The 6,027-nt window shown below is 40.7% G+C and overlaps 1 pseudogene; it reads left to right on the forward strand.

The window, feature by feature from the left end:
* The first annotated feature begins 973 nt into the window (after positions 1–973).
* LOC143661369 (nicotinamide/nicotinic acid mononucleotide adenylyltransferase 1 pseudogene) lies at positions 974–1,809 on the forward strand (annotated as a pseudogene).
* The last annotated feature ends 4,218 nt before the right edge of the window (positions 1,810–6,027 follow it).

Consider the following 6,027-nt stretch of genomic DNA (forward strand, 5'->3'; position numbering starts at 1 on the left):
GTCCAGTATTTCTATTAGGAGCTGGTCACACAGATATAGGTGGTCACCCAATGGCTGATCTTAGTTACCAGCCCCTTTGGAGGTTGAGCTGGTGCTAGGTGGCCCAAAGTCTCTACCATAGAGCACACTGTTAGACTATCTGGTGGGGCCCAAGGCCTCCCAGGTAAGCAAAGACACTCTTTTCAGGCAAAACAGGACAAAGGCTTTTTGCCCAGGAGCTCAGGGCAAAAAGGCCACCGTTTTCTTTGAGCAAGGCTACTCCTTCATTGCACAGATACCATGTGCCCATGAATGTCTTCCCTGGCTCTGCTGGGGCATTGCCTTCATGTCCCTAGGCCAGTTTCCCTGGTACCCTAGCCCCTATATAATGGGGGGTCAGTGGAGATCAATGGAAAAATGCAGAAAAGAAAGGTTTAAAATGGTGACTATCACAAAGGTGAGTAAAATACTTTAACTTAAAAGAAAAAAAAATAAGTGTTGATATGTAAGAAACATATCATAAATGTATTGTAAATTATAGGTAACCTTTACCTATAAATTGCCCATGAACATTCTTGGTGTGTATTAAGTATAGTTACAGATATTTATAAGGATTTTGTGACACCTAAGCAGAAAACAATAAAGGAAAAGATTGTTTCATTTTAATACATAAAACTTTTACAATGGGAAAAAATCCTAAACTTTACCATGTGTAATTTAAATAACAAATGATAAGCTAAGAAAAATAGATGAAAATTTTATAATGAGTAGTCTTATTAAATACAAAATTCTCTCTTATACGTCAAAAGTGCAATGCAAGGATACACTAAAAGGTTAAAAGAAAAATATATAACAATTTGCAATAGAAAAATTCAATTGGATAATAAATTTATGGAAAAATATTCACGCCTACCAGGATGAATCTGACTATGTGGATGTGACAACAGGGAGGTGATATCATTTTCCATGAGATTAGCAACTTCAAATTCTTACAATGGAAACTTCAGAGAAGATAGAGGCATTTCTCCTTATTTGTGGTTCCTTTAATCCTATCACCAACAGGCACCTCAGGTTGTTTAAGCTGACCAAGGGCAACCTGAATGGAATAGGAAAATGCAGAGTGATTAGAGACTTAATTTCCCCTGTCGGCGATGCATGTAAGAAAGGACTGCTCCCGGCCCATCACGGAGTTATAGTAGAGCTTGCTACCAAGAGTTCAAAACGGGTGGAAGTTGAGACATGGGAAAGTCTTCAGAACAAGTGGAAAGAGACTGCTAAAGTGCTAAAACATCAGCTGGAAAAACTGGAGACTAGTAACTGTAACATCCAGCAGGGGTCACATACTCAGGAAAGGCCTGGATGGAAGAGGAAGTGGTCTGAACAAAAACAAAATTTTAGTCAAAAGAAATCCTTAGAGCCAAAAATAAAAGCTGTGTCACAGGTAGAGTTGCTGGGTGGGGCAGATTTATTGTGTCTTTTGGTGTTCCCCATTTGTGGAAGACTGAGGATATCTTCCAACTTGTGGGAGACTATGGGCTCGCGTTTATTACTCTGGCTGGAAATGATGCTCAGAAATTCATCTATGAATCTGCTGTGCTGTGGAAGTATTGGAGAAGCATTTACCTGGTGAATGAATGAATCACCAATGACATCTCATCCACGAAGATCTGACGAGTCTTCAGAAGGGACCAGAGCATTCACTACTTGGTACTGGCTCTTATCCAAGAATACATTGAAAAGCAGAGTTGGTACAGTTCAGAAAGTGAAGGTAGGAATGCTGGGATAACCCTGGCTCCTTTGCAAAGAAAACCTGCAGAAGCTAAGTCATAGGAAATTCTAAGCATGATATTTTAGATTTCCCTTGTAGGAATGAGAAACAATTTGCATGTTGTTAACTGGGGATCCTGATTCATAAACTAAAGCTTAAAAATTTATTAAAAATCAGGATTAAATGAAATTCAGTTTTGTTGTTTTTTTATCTGAGATCACTAAGACGAATGTTTTCCTCTTATTTTTTACAATTTATAATTCCCTTTATCTTCCAAACAAAATTAGCAGCACTAAAAATCAGAATATTCAATCAAACCAACTACAAATTAGGAATCAAAACATACATTCTAGCTTTCACACAGAAGAGAAGCCACACATGCAAAGCAAGAGTCCATTTACAAGCTTAACTCTTGCCATGAAGAGAACTGACATTTAGGTATTGCTATTGTGGGGCAGTTGCTACCCAGAGTGACCAAAGAAAGGAATTCCTAAAATGATGATCTTGTGTCATGCACATTGATCCACCATCTCCAATTATGCCGAAAGAAGTTTATGCTGACACATAACAGAATGATCAGTTAGGCTTTGCCAAGACACACCTGCCTGAAGCCCACCTTTGGAAGTGGGAGGTGGGATCCAGGGACTTGGATGCTAAAGAAGGTGCACAGGTAGTTTGGATGCCCATCAGAGGTAGAGACCCTCCACCTTACACATGTGAATACATTCTCTTAGTGTAGCCTCATCATCCATCATGTTCTGGCCTTGGCCATCTGCAAGCCTTTTCTCTTCAGGAACAACTCCAGAGACAATGTCATGCTCTTTGGAATAGAGAGAACCACGGAGGGTGAAGGGGGTCATTCAAAAATTATATTAAATATGAGTGTTCTAAGCCTTTGTGAATAGCTTAATAATTTAAAAAAATGAATGGTGGTGTCCGATCTAAGATGGCAGCCTAGCGAAGTGTGGGATTTAGTTTGTCCTCCAGAGCAGCTAGTAAATAGCCAGGAACAGTACAGAACAACTGCTGGGGCCACGTCAGTGACCAGACACACAGCCTACCCCAGTCTGGACCAGCTGGACCAGCTGTGAGCCCTCCTAGAACTGTCAGTTCCCCAAACCACGGTGGCTGGCCCTCCTCCCCCACAGGCTGCTACCCAGAGGGGGAAAGAAAAGAGACCTTACTAGCAGCAGAGGCTGAGAACAACCAAACACCAATTGTGGAATTAATGAACAAATTCTGACTACTAAAAATAGACCCCTAGCTCAGCTGAACCTCCAGTAAAAGCAGGGGTCACTGGTTTTTGTCCCGGTGCAGAGGGGGCAGGGCTGACAGAAAAAGAAAAATGAAGGGAAAAAAAAAGGTTTTTTTGGGATCTGAAAAGGTTTGGGTCCTGTAGGAAAGGAGGGGGCACATAGGACTCTAGATACACAGAGCAATGTACCAACTTAAGCTCTTAACTGGCAAACCCAAGGAACAGGGTCCTGCTCTGAAAAGGATTTTTCTTTTTCTCCTTTGTGGCTGTGTTTCTAAGGATTGATTACTCTTTGGATACAGCTGCAAGGTGTTTCGGGCTCCACTGCCCCAGGCATAGGCAGAAACAGGCTTGTTTGAGAGCTTCTCTGGAGCCTGTGCCTTCCCCAGGAGAGAGGTGGGGCCCAGCTCACGTGGAATTATTCCCTCAAGGAATTCAGACCCCTGGTCTGGAAAAGGGAAGTGATTAAAGCCAGCCTACAACCTCTCCTCTGTCTCCACCATGCCCCCAGTAGGGAGAGTCTGCTGAAGTTAAAGGTATCACATCACATTATGCTGGTGGGACCTGCAGGCAGAAAAGAGCCACATATGGGGCTGGATAGGAAAAACACAGAATCTAGAGACTTCATAGGAAAGCCTTTGAATCTACTGGGTCTCACCAACAGGGAAAACTGATACAGATAACTATTTCCTCCTGAGAGGTGGCCAGTTTGGTCTGGGAAAATCTGACTGGGGTCTATAATACCCAAGTAGACCCTCCTAAGGGGTGGGGGAAAGGCACCATACAGGCAGGGCAAGAAACAAAAAAACAAGAACTGAAAAATTCTGAACTATTAAACAAAACCTAAGCTAGAGGACTAGAATAAGCTGAACTGAATGTCAAAGAACAGATAGACAACAAATTCATCCAGCAAGAAAATCCTAGGAAAAAAAAAGTGAAAACAATCTCCAGAATAAACTAATTAAGGTAATTAAATGCCTAGATGTCAGCAAAAAATAATGAATCATACTAGGAAAATTGAAGATATGGCCCAGTGAAAGGAACAAACCAACAATTCAAATGAGATATAGGAGTTGAAACAATTAATTCAGAATGTTCAAACAGACATGGAAAACCTCATCAAATATCAAATCAATGAATTGAGGGAGGATATAAAGAAAGCAAGGAATGAACATAAAGAAGAAATCAAAAGTCTGTAAAAACAAATCATGCAACTTATGGGAATGAAAGGCACAGTAGAAGAGATTTTTTTTAAAAATGGAAACCTACAATGTCAGATTTCAAGAGGCAGAAGATAGGACTAGTGAACTGGAGGATGAACATCTGAAATCCGACAAGCAAAAGAGAATATAGGGAAAAGAATGGAAAAATATGAGCAGGGACTCAGGGAATTGAATGACAACATGAAGCACAAGAATATGCATGTTGTGCATGTCCCAGAAGAAGAAAAGAAGGGAAAAAGAGAAAAACTAATGGAGGAAATATTCACTGAAAATTTCCCAACTCTTGTGAAAGGCTTAAAAATACAGATCCAAGAAGTACAGTGTACTTCAAAAGAATGGATCCAAATAGATGTATTCCAAGACACTTACTAATGAGAATGTCAGATGTCAAAGAGAAAGAGAGGATCTTGAAACCAGCAAGAAAAAAACAATCCATCACATACAAAGGAAGCCCAATGAGACTATGCATAGATTTCCTAGTAGAAACCATGGAGGTGAGAAGTCAGTGGGATGATATATTTAAGATACTAAAAGAGAAAAACTGCCAACCAAGAATTCTATATCCAGCAAAACGGTCCTTCAAAAATTAGGGGGAAATTAAAACATTTGCAGATAAAAATTTACTGAGAGAATTTGTGACCAAGAGACTGGCTCTGCAGGATATACTAAAGGGAGCACTAGAGACAGATAAGAAAAGACAGGAGAGAGATGTGGAGAAGAGTATAGAAATGAAGACTATGAGTAAAGGTAAAAAGAAGGAAAACTAGATATGATATATAAAATCCAAAAGGCAAAATGGTAGAAGAAAGTACTACCCATGCAGCAATAACACTAAATGTTAATGGATTAAATTCCCCAATCAAAAGACACAGACTGGCAGAATGGATTAAAAAACAGGACCCATCTATATGCTGTCTACAGGAAACGCATCTTAGATCCAAGGATAAACATATGTTGAAAGTGAAAGGTTGGGTAAAGATATTTCATGCAAATAAAAATCAGAAAAGAGCAGGAGTAGCTATACTAATATTCAACAAATTAGACTTCAAATGTAAAACAGTTAAAAGAGACAAAGAAGGGCACTATGTATTAATAAAAGGAACAATTCAACAAGAAGACATAACAATCATAAACATTTATGCACTGAACCAGAATGCTCCAAAATACATGAGGCAAACACTGAAAAGAGAAATAGACACATCTACTATAATAGTTGGAGACTTCAATTCCCCCCTCTCATCAATGGACAGAACATATAGACAGAGGATCAATAAAGAAACAGAGAATTTGAATAATACAATAAATGAGCTAGACCTAACAGACATTTATAGAACATTACACCCCACAGCAGCAGGATACACCTTTTTCTCAAGAGCTCATGGATCATTTTCAAGGATAGACCATATGCTGTGCCACAAAGCAAGTCTCAAGAAATTTGAAAAGATTGAAATAATTCAAAACACTTTCTCAGAGGATCCAAGATGGCGTCTTAGTAAGGTACATGCGTCTTAGTTCCTCCGACTCCAAATCAACTAATAGGTGAACAGAAACAGTACAGAACAGCTCCCGGGGCTACAGCAGGGAATGGACACACAGCGTAACCCAGTCTGGGCTGGTTAGTCTGACTGCGAAACTCGGCTGCGGTGAGTGAGATCCCCGAGCGGCGGGCGATTTCCCGAGCAGCCGCAGCTGCGGCGGTCCGAGCTAATCCCTCCCTCCTTCCCGGGCGGAGAGACAAGCTACCCAGCAAAGGCGGCCGGCGCCACACTTTTGCGGGCGGCTTCGAGTCTCGGCTTCGAGTC

Source organism: Tamandua tetradactyla, chromosome 2 (assembly GCF_023851605.1).
Source record: "Tamandua tetradactyla isolate mTamTet1 chromosome 2, mTamTet1.pri, whole genome shotgun sequence".
In the NCBI taxonomy this organism is placed as follows: domain Eukaryota; kingdom Metazoa; phylum Chordata; class Mammalia; order Pilosa; family Myrmecophagidae; genus Tamandua; species Tamandua tetradactyla.